General features: G+C 48.7%; 1 protein-coding gene and 1 pseudogene across 6 annotated transcripts in view; both read left to right on the forward strand.

The window, feature by feature from the left end:
- Positions 1 to 3,159: 3,159 nt before the first annotated feature.
- On the forward strand, positions 3,160 to 4,138 carry LOC133237727 (protein tyrosine phosphatase type IVA 1-like; annotated as a pseudogene).
- A 7,004-nt stretch (positions 4,139 to 11,142) lies between these two features.
- Positions 11,143 to 15,938, forward strand: part of CTIF (cap binding complex dependent translation initiation factor) — a 324,350-nt gene continuing 319,554 nt past the window's right edge. For 2 of the 6 annotated variants that reach the window (XM_061400115.1, XM_061400122.1), the window contains exon 1: positions 11,258 to 11,434. The gene's annotated coding sequence lies outside the window, so the exon portion shown is untranslated. Of the gene's footprint in view, positions 11,435 to 11,529; positions 12,510 to 15,938 lie in introns of those variants that run through there. The other 4 variants (XM_061400121.1, XM_061400116.1, XM_061400117.1 and 1 more) reach the window with 4 other exon arrangements.

A 15,938-nucleotide genomic window follows, 5' to 3' on the forward strand; every position in this document is an offset into this window, starting at 1 on the left:
GAACTGTCACCAGTCTGCTCCTGTCTTCCGCCAGCTTATCCAAGGTTCCAGGCTGGTGGACCACCTCTCCTGCTGCCCTTTAGGGAGAGGAGCAGCCCCAACATCTCCCCACACTTTCCCTTCTCCTGGGATGGTCTCCCTTTCAGTGTTAGCCAACTGGCATCTTTCCATATTTTTCTGAAAATCTCCCCTGCCTCTTCTTCTAGGCAGGCTTCCATGACCAACTGGCAGTTCAGAGGTCGCTAGACCAGATTCAATTCCATTGCTTAGCTCTGCAGAGAAGGAAATGGCAACCCACTCCAGTATTCCTGCCTAGAGAATCCTGTGGACGGAGGAGCCTGGTGGGGTGCCGTCTATGGGGTAGCACAGAGTCGGACGTGACTGACATGACTTAGCAGCAGCAGCTCTGCACATCTCAGACTGTACAGAAACTCATCAAAAAAAAAAAAAAGGCAGAGCCCTTATTTTGGTTTAAGATGACACAAAATAAATTCAAGGGCTCCTTGAATTTAAGTACCCTTTATTCAAGTACCAAACCTGATCAAAACCAGTCAATGCTGTGAATCATATTTATACCATCAAAGCAGTCCAGAAAAGTTGCTGACAGAGCAAAATATTGTCAATCAGCTCTGATGTTGAATGTACCAGATGAGCTGCTATTTAAAGAAAGTATGGTTACTCCCTTTGTAAAAGGGGTAATCATCTCATAAAATATCTTTTGTGTAAACTCCTATTTTCATATACAAGGTGCATTTTAGAATTAAAAAAGCTGTCTTAAGTCCTTTCTGGAAAGAGTGGAGTATAAACAAATTTTTGATCAATACTGTCAACACAGAAAAACAAGAGGGGTGTGGGTATATGTATCTGCCCGTGGGTGGAGGAGGGACAGCACATCAGCCCCTCGAGCACCCAGTCTCTTCCTTATCCCCTAGGTTCCGCTGAGCTGGCAGTTCTTGTTCAGTCGCTCAGTCGTGTCCAGCTCTTTGAGACCCTGAGGACGGCAGAAGTAGCAGAGCTTGCGCTGAAAGTGCCGATGTGGGTTACTGGGACCTCCGCTCAGGCCAGACTGGACTCACTGGGCCTAGGACTGCGGTATGTTCCACTATGTCTGAATTATCACTCAGAAACAAAATCTAACCTCACTCTCCTGGGCCACAGAATAAAGTCCAAATTGCCAAGATTTTCATTCGAGATCCCACCCAGCCTATCCCCAGTAAAACAACAAAAACAACAATTGAAAAAGAAAAGTTAACCACCATTGAGCCCTAACGATGTGCTTTATATATGTGAGCTCTTTAATCCTCGTGACAACTTACCAAGGAAAGCACGATTACTTTTCTGATTTAGAGAGGACAGAGAGCTCAAGTTGCCCAAGGCTGTCACCCGGTTATAAAAGGTGACAACAAGATTCACATTCTGGTCTGTGTACATCGAGTCCAGGCTCCAACCAGCTCCACAGCACTGCCTTTCTGGACTTACTGCCTCCTTCTTCCTTTTGCTAGTTCCCACTTATAAACTCCTGCCATCCACCCATGGGACAGCCACCTTCTTATCCCCTTCCCATGCAAATCACGCTCAGGCCTCAGACCTGTCTTGGGTCCCATTTCTCTGGTCAAACTTTCCCCTCCCCCCAGCTCTCAAGATTCCCTTTCTCTGGACAATAACCTGCCTATATTGCACATCCTGCATGTTTCAGGCTTTAGTCTTATGCTGCCATGTCTGCTTAAGGTGTGTCTGTCTTTTCTTCTGAACTGAGGTCCTGTAAGCCTAGTTGTCTGCACATTTCTGCGTGTGCTTATCACTCTGCTGTGTAGGAGACATAGCAGATGTGGGTTTAATCCCTGGGTCAGGAAGATCCTCCGGAGGAGGAAAGGGTAACCCATTTCAATATTCTCACCTGGAGAATTCCATGGACAGAGGAGCCTGGTGGGCTACAGTCCATAGGGTTGCAAAAAGTCGGACACATCTGAGTGACTAAGCCTGCATGTATGCATGATATCTGACTCAGAGCGAACACATTGTATGTACCTTAGTAAACACTAGAGTTATAAAAAAGAAGTCATTTAAATGATTTTTCCAATAGTGTCTCTACAGACTTTTTAATGATACAGAAATGTGTGTTTTTAATTTTATTAATGGTTTAGCTGGATGAATAATGTATAAGTAATGCTATCTCAGCCATTATATGTAATAAATCACTGGTTTAAAACACAATAAAATAAAAAGTACTAGGGTAATAGATAAGTCAGAAAAGGAATGAAACAGTCGGATTTAGCTGACTGCCTCTTCATTATTTCCTGAGATCACTGTATTATTAACAAATTGGGAAACATGACAAATATTCCAAATCCAGGGTTTGGTATGTGGGTCCCAGGTGTGTGTGTCCCAAAACAAGCCACTGGAGTTCCAGAAGAAAATATTGTGATGTTTACTGATGGTCGCCTTCATGTTAAACTTATGCGGCATTTGGGAACCTGAGAGTGAAGCTCTAAGGGTGGGCCTTTCTTGGGATAACTAAACCTGCTGCTGATTAGTTGCTTCAGTCCTGTCGACTCTGTGCGACCCCACGGACTGTAGCCCACCAGGCTCCTCTGCCCATGGGATTCTCTAGGCAAGAATACTGGAGTGGGCTGCCATGTCCTCTTCCAGGGCATCTTCCTGATCGAGGGATCAAACCCATGTCTCTTATGTCTCCTGCACTAGCAGGCGGGTTCTTTATTGCTGAGCCACCAGGAAAGCCGCTGGATAACTAAACCTACAGCAAGAGAACAGGCTGGAGGGAAGCAGTTCTGAGGTTTTCTCGGTCACACATTTACGGAGTTTCTGAAGGGCAGTGGAGATTACTACCAGGCACAGCACAACCTCTATGCAGACAAGTGAACTGTAGAAATTCATTATTAGTCCATCAAGAAGCCCCCATAAGAGGGATTAACCTGGACACAGAAGTTTTGAATTGAAATCCTCAGAGTGTTTTTTACAAGAGGTCGAATCTGGATGGGGTAAACCTCAGGGTACTTCCTTTCTATTGCTTCAGCATTACTGGATTGAAGAATTACTGCTTCTTGTTTCGAGGTTCATTGCATTTCCCGTTACTCTCAACTTCATACTCGAAAGGACTTAAGAATTTCAAGTGGAGTATACTGAAGTAGACTCTATCTTTGCATCATTTCTGTATTCAATTTTTTAAATTCTTTCATATCCCTATTGAGTGTTTTTTAACTGAATAAACGTGGCTCGAATGAACCACCCAGCTCCTGTGGAAATTACATAAAGATGAGACTTTATTACACACAATCCAACTAATGTGACCTTAAACAAATTTATAGAGGAACTATATATAGAGTTTATATATATATAAATATATATTAAAATATATATATATAAAAATGTATAGAGGAACTATTTATAGAAGCAACTTATGACTCTTACCCCTGCGGAGAAAGAAGGCATCCATGTTCTCAACTGGCATTTTGAAAATGGCACACAACCATCTAACCAGATTGTCGATGATTGTTTGTCTTGTGAAAATTAAGTTTTGTGAAGACCCTGGTCGTTGCGTTGCTCTTTGTTGTGTGGCAGGCCTCGGCAGAGTTCCAGCACCTGTCGCCCCAGCAGTAACTGAAGGTGGAATGAAATATGAAGATACAGTACAGTTCATAAGACGAAAGTGGCTAGGAGCTTTGAACAGCAAGCAGCTTTTGTGTTTGGGGAAGTATGGTCCTAAAATGCGGCTGTGCTTCAAAGACTCCAATGGTCATGGAAACAACTGTTGCATTTGATAAAACCGGCTGTGTGATGCCATTGCTCGGAAATGGAACCTGAGATGGGATGGAATTTGTCGTAGATATTAGCCAGCACGTTGGCTTGGTGAATAAGTCTGATGAAGCTTCCATGCTATGTTATGCTATGCTAAGTTGCTTCTGTCATGTCCGACTGGCTCCTCTGTCCATGGGATTCTCTAGGCAAGAATACCGGAGTGGGTTGCCATGCCCTCCTCTAAAGCATCTTCCCGACCCAGGGATCAAACCCATGTCTCTTACATTTCCTGCATTGAAAGGCAGCTACTTTATGACTAGCGCAACCTGGGGAGCCTGAAGCTTCCACAAGAGTGTTGAAAAGCAGTTTTACCAGGCCGTGAGCCTGGCAGAATTACAACCTCTGTTCAAGTAAGTATGTTCAACTTACTTGGATACTAGCAAAGAATTCATGCTGTTCAGCATTTAAAATGTGCTTATAATTTGTACCAATTGACCTTTCCTGAAAACATGCAGTGTTGAGTCATGTCTTTAAATCTGTTTCCATGCCAGAATGTAATTAACATATAAGAAATTTAGAAAGACTAGGAGTATTTTGATACTCAGCATGATACTTGTGAAGTTCGAGTATCACATAGAACAAATCCCAGGAACCACGAATGCTTTATGCGGTTCATTCCTCTCATCATTTCAAAGATAGAACGTAGGGCCTCTGAGGTTGTTTGCTCACAATATGTTTACATCTCCCACATTCATGTCAGTATATATCAGATCTGCTCCCTTTTTAAATTAACCAAGACTTATAATGAGTATTTAATATCTCCCTATATTAAAACACCTCATTTTGTGTTGCTGTAGAAGACCTTTATTTTGAAAATCTATATTGTACAGAAGCACAATGTCTTTAATGTTTCCAGACCAAGAAAAAAAAAAAAGCCTACAGTTAATTTTAATTCTAATGTTTGCACTTAGGGAGTGTTTGCACAAGAAGGCCTGAAGGCCTGAAAAAAGAATGGGAGGGGGCTGTGAAGTATTTTTAGTAAAATGTTGCCTTTGTCTTGTGAAGGCCATGGAGAATATGTGCTTTAATTTAGTAGATATTGTTTTTAAAGGTAGAAATACTTAATTATTATAGCTAAAACTATCAAAATATCTGAAATTCTTGTAAATTTTTTTCATACTTATCTGAAGTTGTTTACCAACTTGGTTTTGTTTGAAATGTGATTTCTAACCTCTCTTGCAAAAAAAAGAAAATCATTAGTGAGTTTCTGCTAATGAATTGAGCAGACATTCAATATTTTATATACCTTTTGAGCTGTATAACTTAGTATTTGGATACTTGACACTTTGTTTTATTATGTAATTGATAAAATGGTGATGTGCAGCAACATTAGCTCAACCATATATTTATACTGTCTTGGAACATGTGGTCATAGTTCTATGGGAGAAATAATTTGTCAGTGTTCACCAGCTTGTAAAAATCTAATACAAGAGCATAAACATTAAATAAATGATCAAAAGCATTTATCATCAAAAGCTTATGCAAAAAATAAGCCTCCTTAAGAACAAAAGCACTTTTGAATCATAAATTCATAAAAATTTTTAAATTATTTTAAAATGTTTATTTCATCTTTAGACCATCATTTAAAATGTCTATTTTTATGTCAATTATATCACAATAAAATTGGAAGGAAAAAGTCTATTTTGGAAAATATAATAGGCAAAATGGAATTCTCCAGGCAAGAATACTGGCATGGGTAGCTTTTCCCTTCTCCAGGGCATCATCCTGACTCAGGGATCGAACCCAGGTCTCCTGCATTGGAGGTGGATTCTTTATAGTCTGAGCCATCAAGGAAGCCAGAGAAATATAGAGGCAGATCAAAAAATTTTTTGACTGATGAGGGGTACAAACAATGATCATTCTTCTCCAGCGTAGAATCATTTGGGGCAGATATAGACAAACAAATGCACACACACCTAGCAAGTCTAAGCACCCCATTATAAATGCACCAGTGAGGAAAAAGGATGTTGCCTGCAGCTAGAGGAGAGGTGCTCGCTGGGGACGTAGAGAAGGTGGATGCTGATGCTTGGAGATGAGGGGGCGTGGTTAAGCTCCCTGACTCAGGTCCACAGCCTGGTGTGGACTATCGTCTGGTCTGTTCGCTGGCTGTCTGGCCCTGGGCAAGTTCTGTCACCCCTCCTATCCAGTTCCTTCCACTGTAAAAGTTGCAATGTAGTCTATATGAAAAAAAGCACAGAAAGTGTTCTGGTTGTTGCCTGGCAAATAGTAATTGCTTGATTAATATATTATCTGTTTTTCTTGGAAAAGGGGATTTAGCGACTGTGGAAGGTTCAAGGCCAAGTTATTTTGCAATTTCAGAATAATATTTAGGAGACAGGGATTATCAATTAGTTGAAGAGGGAGACGTCTAGGACAGAAAAAGGAAGAGCCTCTTCGGGAGGGGAAATTCCCCTTTACATGGATCATGACAGCTGTAACTTTCTCTGTACTTCTCTTTCAGGCTGTTCCAGATGTGGGTCTTTGGATTACAAAAATCAGAAAGCCACTCAGCCTAGCACAAAGTAAAGGGAATTACTCTAAGGATACAGAAATATAAGGAACCAAACAGAGGTATGATAGATCACCTTAGGACTGAGAATCGGAGTTAGGAACTGAGGCTACTCCAAGCATGTCTCTGCCTCCCTTCCCCACTCCTTTATCAGCCTCCTCTGCCTACTCCTCCCAACCTGCCCCACTAAAGCCACAGCCTTACCCCGCACCTCCCCCCACATTACCTGACTGAGCAGAATCACCAAGGAGCAGTGGTCTCTCAGCCTCTCCCTGCAGATTCTTACAAAAGGGAATCTGATTGGTTCAGTTCATATGCTGGAGCCAGGGCCAATTAAGTCCAGGCCCAGCCAATGGTCTGGAGTCCCTTGGATCAAGTGTACACCCCTGGTCCAATAAGCCTGGCCACCCCTCCCAAGATAAGGGTGGCACAATTTTTCTAGAGTGTACCCTGACACATAATGAAACATGTCTCTTGCAGACATGTGGGGGGTGTATCTCTTTGCCCCAAGTCATCATCGTGGACAAGGCCATTCATGGATGAGGCTCTCATGCCACTGACCTGTAAGGTCTGACCTTAAACGTTAAAGAAATTGAGGAATGCTTGACCATTCATGGGCTGCACAAGATCTGTTTGTGTTCTGTTCCTTTGTGGATTTCAGGGCTTTGTAAAATGAATATCACAAGCTCTTCCTGCTCTGCCGGATTAAAACAGCTTAAAATTTATGCTTGTGGCTACTTAACTTTCTGTTTCTTTTGCCAGTTGGACTATAAACTTCTTGAAATAATCACAGACCCTCCCATTTTACAGGTGTGGAAACTGAGGCCCAGAGAGAGATGTCACACAGGACAGAGGCAGGTGGGGTCTGGAACCTTGTTTCACACATGAATTCCTCACTGTACCTTGCAATGCCTGAGACATAGCCTACACCCAATCAATATTTTTTGGTTCATTTCTTATTTGGCTTTTGCTTTTTTCAACTGCATCATTCTCTGTTGGGGTATCCCTTCCTCTACCAACAACTTCGGCCCTACAGGATCACTTTCCATCTGCCTTTCAGGTATTGGTCTTCAGGTTGTACAGTGGAAGCTGAGATGAGGCAGGGGTGAAATTTAACCTGATTCTATCAAGCCGTTATCTCTCCAGGCCAGCACCACAGTAACAGAGTGAAGACACCGGACTGATAACTTCCTTCCCTCTGTGGGGTCACTGGCTACCAAACTGATGCATGGTGAACCCACTCTGTAGCTTCCAGACAAAGACACGACTTCCGCAGTGCATCCCAGGCCAATGCTACAAAGCCCGGATTTAGGTCATTGCTGACCTCTTCTCAATGGGTAGATATATGTAGATCCAGTCTCACTTTCCTCTCAGAAGTCTTCTCTGACCATCCCAGACTGCTAGGAATGCTTCGTTCACTTAACAGCACCCTCACTCAGGACAGCACTCCATCAGTTCTCTCTCGGGTGTTAGCGTGGTGTCCTCAGCTCCTGAAGGCAGGCCATTTCCAGGCCATTTCTCTGCCCCTGCACTCTGGTGGGCTCCCACCAGGCCTTCAATACATGCACTGGCTGTTGGAGGAAAGGTTGGCTGGAGTCAGAAAAGGATATAGGAAGAAAAGAGAATTATTTCATTTTGCTCATATCTTTTCTTTTTTTAAGGTTTTTTTTTTGTTTTGTTTTGTTTTTGGTCTCACCACCCAGCTTGCGGGATCTTAGTTCCCTGACCAGGGATTGAACCTGGCTTATGGCAGTGAAACCACTGAGTCCTAACCAGTGGACTGCCAAGAAATTCCCTCCTTTTGCTAGTATCTTAGGAAAGTATTTATTAGGAAAAGCAGTTACTTAAGACAGAGATAAATAATCTGGCTTTTGATTTCTAGGCTATGTGGTGACAATTCAGGTGAAGGCAACTCTTAGTAACTCAAATCTGCCACAATTAACCAATTCCAGTGCCAGTTCATTGACTCTGCATCCAGCAGGTTCTCTGACCCAAGCTTGCAAATAGGACATAGATCAACAGCAGGGAAGGAAGGATGCCACGTGAGGGACTAATTAATTAAGGCCCAGGCTTCCCATAGGGGAGGAAACCCACAATTTGCAGAATGAGTGACCCAGTCTTCCTCTCAGAGACTCCCATTCCAGCCTGAAGTCTCCATCAGCAGCGGCCGATTCAGAAAACTCTAGATAAAAAGACAAAGAAGTCATAGTTGGAGAAGAGAATGCCAAGAGGGTCTTATCGTCCATTGATGAAGGTGTATTAGTGGAGGTAAAGCAGAGGCAGGCTCTAGGATACAGAAAGCAGTGGGTAAGTGTTGCTGGGTGGAAAGAAGGCCTGTGGGAGCCCAGAGACACCATCTAGAGAAGGGGCCTTGAGTTCAGGGCAGGGCAGGTCAGGAGAGCTGAGCCCTTGGGAGGTGACGACTAAAGCTGCGTGAAGGTTCCTTGAAGACACAACCATAACCAACTTCACACATGAACATGTGTGCAGAAATTCTCCCTGCAGCACCAGCTCTGCTGGCCTAACTTCAGGAAAAAAAAAAAAAAACTTAGGGGTCATTCTCCTGGCCCAGAAAGACCCTGGGACAGGGAAAGGAATCAGCCATCACAAAGAGCTGCTGTGACACGGAGCCAGTGTAAATGCATTGTCACCACGGGTTCTCATAAGGCCAAAAAAGGGTGCTGAATAAGCTGCCCAAGGTCATTCGATTGGAGGTTAAGCAAACAGCCCAAGATCGCAGATCCAGGAAGTGTCATGCCTGGAATTCAAGCTGAGGGGTCAGGCTGACTGAGGAGTCTATGCTGTCAGCACTGGCCCTCTCACGGCAGGCGCAGCCTCCTAACGGCCGGTAAGCACTCTCCTCGGGTGTTTTGCATTCTGCGCATCGTTCAGCCTCTCCTCACCTCCGGGGATGTGATTTACAGCACAGGCAAAACCAAGACCCAGACAACTCCATTCTTCTGCCTTTCGAAGTAGCAGGCCTATCACACTATGTGCAAAACACCACTGACAACAAAAGGTGGGTAAAGGGGCATTTGCTGAGGGGATAGACTCTAGTACTATTCGTGCATATTTGGTAAACCTGGGTGATCGTGCAGATGTTAAAAGCGCAAAAATAACTGCTGAGCCAATGAGGCATAAATGCTAGGAGGGACAAAGCAGCGGGAAGAGTCAGGTGTACTTAAACATGCTCCTTCACCGCGGGGATTGGGCCTGGCGTGGCTTCTGACACCCACTCTACCTCTTATGAATGCCTGACTGTGGGCCTGCTGCCTTTCTCTGGAAGGGAGGGGATGACCCACCTCCATGCCCTTTGGTCCGAGAGTCAAAATAGCCAGACATGGCTGCAGACGCTGCTTTGTTTTCCTGTGATGGCTTGGCACATACCAGGAAGACATGCTCTCTGCTTTCAAAGAAATCCCACTCCTCCTTCAAGGCCCACTGCAAGCCCCACCCCTGGTGAAAAGCCATTCCAGGTTCTTTCTGCCCTCTAGACCCAGCCTTCATCCCTGATCCCCCCTTGGGAGACTCCCTTTTGCTCTGCCAAATTGCTAGGACTTTCAAAATTTGCTCTTTTATCTCTGTCTGGAGCCTTTATACCCTGTAGCCTTCTCAGAGGTCAACTCTTTCTTTTGCCTTTGTTAACATTTTTTAGTAATTCTTACCTAACACACTGCCTTCTCCAAGGAAGCCTTCCTTGATCCTCTGCTACTCGCATCAATGCTCCATCCTGGCTGGCTGCTTCTCCTGAGGGTTCCACAGCACTTTATGCCTATACCTATTTCAATGCTCCATCCTGGCTGGCTGCTTCTCCTGAGGGTTCCACAGCACTTTATGCCTATACCTATTTAAGTGTGGACTTATCCCCTATACCTTCATTGACTGCAGTCCTTACTCTAGACTCTGAACTCCTTGAGGGTCTCACCTGTCTTGGCATCCCCAGATCTGTTCTGTCTGTGAAAAGTGCTCACCAAATGTTATATCAATTTATAAACAATTTTCTTCAGCAGCTATACCATGTCACTTCCATGAGTTTATAACCCCTTTCCATGAGTTTATAATCCCTTTCCATGAGTTTAAGGGAGTTCATAACCCCTTTGCTCGGAGGGTGTACAGCATCATATATTTCTCCAGAAGGCTTTTCTGTGCTAAGCCCAGTGCCCAGCACCTAACAGGTACTTGGAAAATATTGGTGATTTGGTAAAGTGATTACTGATTACCTATTGCGCTGAAGTCTCCCGTCCACCAAGTTCCCTGCCTTATGCTTAGCATAGCCAATGGAAAATTAATTGGTTGCAAAGTGCATATCTAATTACAACATCCCGCCCCTGCCACTGAGATGTTCAAATGTTAATTATAACATACGCATCTCGTAGCATTTAATAGAGCATTAGTAACTGCCCTTGGGTCGCCCAGGGCGTACACAACGCTCCCTTTTATCTGCTCTAAGGACGGACTTAGCACTTAAGAGCAAGGAAGTCCTCATCCTTAAAGCCGTCCTGTCCCTAAAATCAAATGTTTCCTTCCTCGCCCAAGTCCCCAATTGAGGTTCCCACGCGGGGCGGCGCCAGCGCGCTGGGGGTGGGGTGGGGATCGGGCGCCGGGCGTGGGGTTTCGGCAAGGCTAGACCTGCTATCTGGGCTGCTCGGGCGGCCAGTCCCCGCGCCCCGGCGGCGCCCCGCTTCTTCAGGGCCCGCCATCCCAGGAAAGAAAGGCGAACTACATTACCCAGCAGGCCTCCCGCCGCCCTCGTTCCTTTCATGGCTTTGCACGTGGCCGGAGGGGAGGGCGGGGCCTGGACGTCACCCTCCTACATTCTCTTTCCCTGTGTCAGAGCAGGGATCTTTTTTTTTTTTTTTTCCTTCCTCTGCTCCCTCCCCCCGCCCGCCCCTCCTTCCCTCCTTCCCTTCCCTCCCTCCCTCCCCTCTCGGCTGGGTTTGTGCGCTGGGGCGCCGGAGGCCCCCCTCCGCCGCCGGGACGCGCGGAACTCGGGACTGGGGATCGGCTCTCCCGAGCCTCCTCCCTCCCTTCTCTTTCCCTGCCCCCTTCCCCCACCCCCCCACCCCACCCCCGACTCGGGCTCGGAGCGGCGGCCTGAGGAACCCCGAGGTGAGCATCTCCCCGACCGTCCGCCCCCCCCCCCTCCACCCCCCCACACCGCCCCCCCCCCGCCTCGTGTAGTCATCTCCCGTTGCGGGTCGATTCCGGGACCGGTGAGGAAGGGCTCTGTGACGTGTGCGTGCTTACAGATAATCCGGGAAAACCACCCCAAACAATTAGCCCCCTACCCCCCTACCTCCTCCTCCCACCCTGCGCCCGGGGCAGCCGGTCGTCCGCGCCCATCCTGCGTCCCCGCCTCTGTCGGGGACAGCACTCTGAGATCTCGCCCCCTCCCCAGGTTTGCCCCTTCTCAGCCGGTTCCCCGCCAGTAGGGGAGCCGTAGCCCTGAGGGGAGGAGGGGGGCTCTCTTAGCGTGGGGTGAGGAGGGGGTGCACGGTTGAAGCCCGGCTCGCGTTGGAGCCGCGCGGTGTAGCCGCTGTCATGTGCCGGATTCCGACCCGGAGGGAGGAAGCCAGCGAGCGAGCGTGATTCCTCTCCCTTTTGTTTTGAAGCCCGCATTTGCTGCATTGGTTCAGGAACCGGCCAAACTTGCAGCTGTTCTGACCGTAGTCGGCGGAGGTAGGGAGCGCGGCTCCGGGTGGCGGCTAGGGGCCGGAGGCTGCAGCTCTCGCGGCTCCCGGAGGGACCCTGGGAGTGTCTTCACGCTGCCCCTCCGTCCTCCGGCGACCGATTGTGTCTGTGGCAGCGGCCGCGTGTGAGTGTGTGTGTGTGTGTGCGCGCCCGTCCCCGCGGGCGCGGAGATGTCTGTCGTCTAGACAGGCTGCACCCTCCCTCCGTCCCTGGTGAGCCCGCGGACCGCGGGGGGCGCGGGGCGGGGGTGGGAGCAGAGGAGGAAGCCGGATCGCTGGCTTCACTGCGGTCGCAGCTTTGGACCTTCCCCACGGCAGTGATTCTTTCTTTTTTTACGTTCTTATTCCTGCCGCCGCTGTGTAATCGGGCCCGGGGAACAGACCTGTCCGGCGGAGTCAGGGTTAAGTTGACAGGCTCTGAAAAGCCAGCTCGCGGTGGCTGGTGACCCGGGCCGGAGCGGAGTGGGCTCCGGCTCGGGTTCTTTAACGAGCAGGTGACTGTCCCGGACGCGGGTCCTGGTGGGGTGTGTGTGTGGGGCGGAGAGGGGGGTAGTGGGCGGCGGGCAGGGGGGCGGTGGCTCGGCTGCAGCGGAGATCTGGTGCCCTGGAGGGCCGCTTGTCGGAGCCTGGGTACCGCTGGGGGAGGCGTCCCGGGGACCGCGCATCTGAGTTGGGTCCGTCTCTCCTCTGATGTTAAATGACAGTTGTGGCGGGGGGGAGGTGGTGGAGGTCTGAGCCCCTCATCTGGGCGGCTTTAGCTGTTTGGTTTCGCGGAGTTTTCAGGGTTGGTGTTGTGGTGGGGGAGGGGGGGGCCAGGTGTGAACAGAGAGGGAGGTGCGGCGTGTAAAGGGGAGGGGTGGCTGGTGGCACGGTGTGCATCCCCACTCAGGGAGTGAGGCGTCGCCTCCCCCGCCCAGCTGTTTGTGTGTGTACACACCGCTCTGGCGTGTGTGCGCGGCGGGGGTGGGGGGGGGGCGGGGACCGCAGACCGATGCGTAGTGGGGACGCGCGTGGGCCCCGAGCCCCCGCGGGGATCGGTCCCGCCGGGGCTCGTAGTCGTGTGTGTGTCCGCGCCAGCGCCCTGGTTCCTTGGAGTCGGGGCGGGGGGGTCGCCGGCCGAGGGCTCGGGGAGATCCTGGGGTTGCGAATGAGCCGGGTCGGTGAGAGAGGACCCGGCCAGAGACGTGCCACGGTCCCTCTCCTCGAGTCCCCGACGCCCCCCCGCCCCAACCGGACCCGGCAGGCTGGCCATCTACTCTGCGGCGCCGCGGGCTGGTCTGGCTGGGCCTGGAGGAGCGGCGGGGCGCTTGTGTCGCGCCCCCGCCCCCCTCGGTTGACCCTTGGCCCGGGGCGCGCTGTGGGTGCGCGCGGCCGCTCCTGCTGCTGCCTTCGCAGATCCTGGAGGGAATCGGCGCGCCCTGCGTACCCCCTCCCAATTCTTCGTCCTAGAGACAGTGGAGGCCGAAGGCCGCCCGGCCCGCCGGGTTGCGCGCTCCGCCCCAAGCTACCTCCGGCGCGGGTGCCGGCTGCCGACTGCCCAGCCGGGCGCAGGCAGGTCTTTGCCCTCCCAGAGCTGGGTCTCTGCGACAGGGGATTATCTCCCAGGCTCAGGGCCTGTGCGCTGAGGGAGGAAGCCACCGGGGCTGCTGGTTCCGCAGCGGCTGGGGGCTTTCGAAGGCGAAAGTGACACAGCACGAGCGCCGCTACCGCCCGAGCTGAAAGCGAGAGGAAGGAGCCGCCCAGAGGGCGGGGAGGGGCCCACAGGCTGTCCGGCCCTGTTCCTCCTGTCCAGCGCCGGGTCTGGGCCGAAAACCTCACGGAGCCGGGCTCCGAGCATTCTGGGAACGCGCGAGAAAAATTGCTTGGCTTTCAAGAAAACCCGGTTATACTGGAACAGAACGCACTGAGCAGACGTTAAGATGTTTGGCCCCTCGCGGGATGCACTCAGGTGGCCCCAGGAAGCTCCCTTAAAGTGCTTGAGACGGGATTCGATTTACACACAGATCATCTCACCCTGCTGTGTCAAGTGTCTGTCTTGGATAACGTGCACTTGGAAGCAGTAATTTTGTAACGCATCCGGGGGTACAATGTCACCAGTGATTAACAGATTACTAGAATAATAATATGTTTGTATGTCTAGGCGCCTTCCCCATCATCGCATTTATTAAGACGGCCCCATGAGGTATGGGGGATATTAACCCCATTTTACAGAACCGTACATTGAGGCTCAAAAAGTAAGGAGACTTGCCTGAAGCTTCTCTGTGATTTCACTTCTTAGACTGTGGCTTTTTGGGGGGGGGGTTGGTTTAAAATAATTTAATTTGTTTATTTATTTATAGCTGTGCTGAGCCTTCCTTCCTGCCCCGGCTTTTTCTAGCTGTGGTACACAGACTTCTCATTGCCGTGGTTTCTCTTGTTGTGGAGCACAGGCTCTGGGAGTACTCGGGCTTCAGTAGTTGCCTCACATGGGCTCAGTAGTTGGGGGTCCCAGGCTCTAGAGCACAGACTGAATAGCTGTGGCCCATGGGCTTAGTTGCTCTGGGTCATGTAGGATCTTCCCTGATCAAGGATCAAACCCAAGTCTCCTGCACTGGCAGGCAGATTCTTTACCACTGAGCCACCAAGGAAGCCCAGTCTGTGGCCTTTTAACTTAAATAGTGGCCAACTTCTTTTCTTCTTTTAGTAAGTGTAGGTCTTGGCACCCTAGGAAATACTAAACCTAAGACAGCGGGTAAATTATGGTATTTCAGTTTGATCATTCAGTTGCTCTGTTGTGTCTGACTTTTTGCAAACCCATGGACTGTGTGCAGCACCCCAGGCTTACCTGTCCATCACCAACTCCTGGAGGTTGCTCAAACTTATGTCCATCGAGTTGGTGATGCCATCCAACCATCTCATCCTCTGTTGTCCCCTTCTCCTCCTGCCTTCAGTCTTTCCCAACATCAGGGGCTTTTCCAGTGAGTCAGATCTTCACATCAGGTGGCGAAAGGATTGGAGTTTCAGCTTCAGCATCAGTCCTTCCAATGAATATTCGGGACTTATTTCCTTTATAATTGACTGGTTTGATCTCCTTGCAGTCCAAGGGACTCTCAAGAATCTTCTCCAACACCCATGAACAGTATGAAATTATGGTATTTATTCTTTGTCAAAAAACACTTGGTTCACTGCCAGTCCTAATGAGAATAAGTATTAAAAAAGCAGAAGTCTGCATTGCTGTTATTATCACTTATCTGATAATTTACAGTTGGTGAATGATTGTCAGCTTTGATGCATGCAGTATGTACCAGAATCATAACTGCATGTAATAAATACATATGGATATATGTTTTTGCAACATATGCCTGTGTTCATATGGGTGTGTTTATGGGGTCCCTATTGAATCTAAGGTTTGTTCCTTGCTGGTTCCAAAACCATGGATTTAAAGTATAGCTCCTGAGAAACCATCCAGGTTCTACTCCCTGCCCCCTCCATCTCCAGGGATGGAAGCCTTTAAAAGAACAAAAAGCTCCTACATAACTGTGTGCATTTCTCAGAGTTCAGGCAGTGAAGGTTCTCAGACACAGCCTGGGGGGTTATTAGGGTTGGCTAGGTAATCAACTATTCATTTACAAATATGTATTGAGCATGTTTGTGTTTCTTGAAGTACACATGAAGAAAATTTAACATACAGTTTAGCACTGCTTGCCAAAACATCTTCTAGCTGTGGAGACAAATGTAAGATTTTGAGTCCAGCAAATATTTGTTGAGCACCTTTCCTGGGCTACTGTGTTTGGGGCACACAGAGACAGGATAGCAGAAACAGCTAAGTTGCAGTGCAAAAAAACAGATGATTCAGAGCCTACAGGAGGGAACAAATTGTAAATATTTTAGAGCACTCACCCTGGGACTTAGTAAATTTCACGTATGTTGGTTGCAAGGAACTC

The sequence above is a fragment of the Bos javanicus genome, chromosome 24 (assembly GCF_032452875.1).
Source record: "Bos javanicus breed banteng chromosome 24, ARS-OSU_banteng_1.0, whole genome shotgun sequence".
In the NCBI taxonomy this organism is placed as follows: Eukaryota; Metazoa; Chordata; class Mammalia; order Artiodactyla; family Bovidae; genus Bos; species Bos javanicus.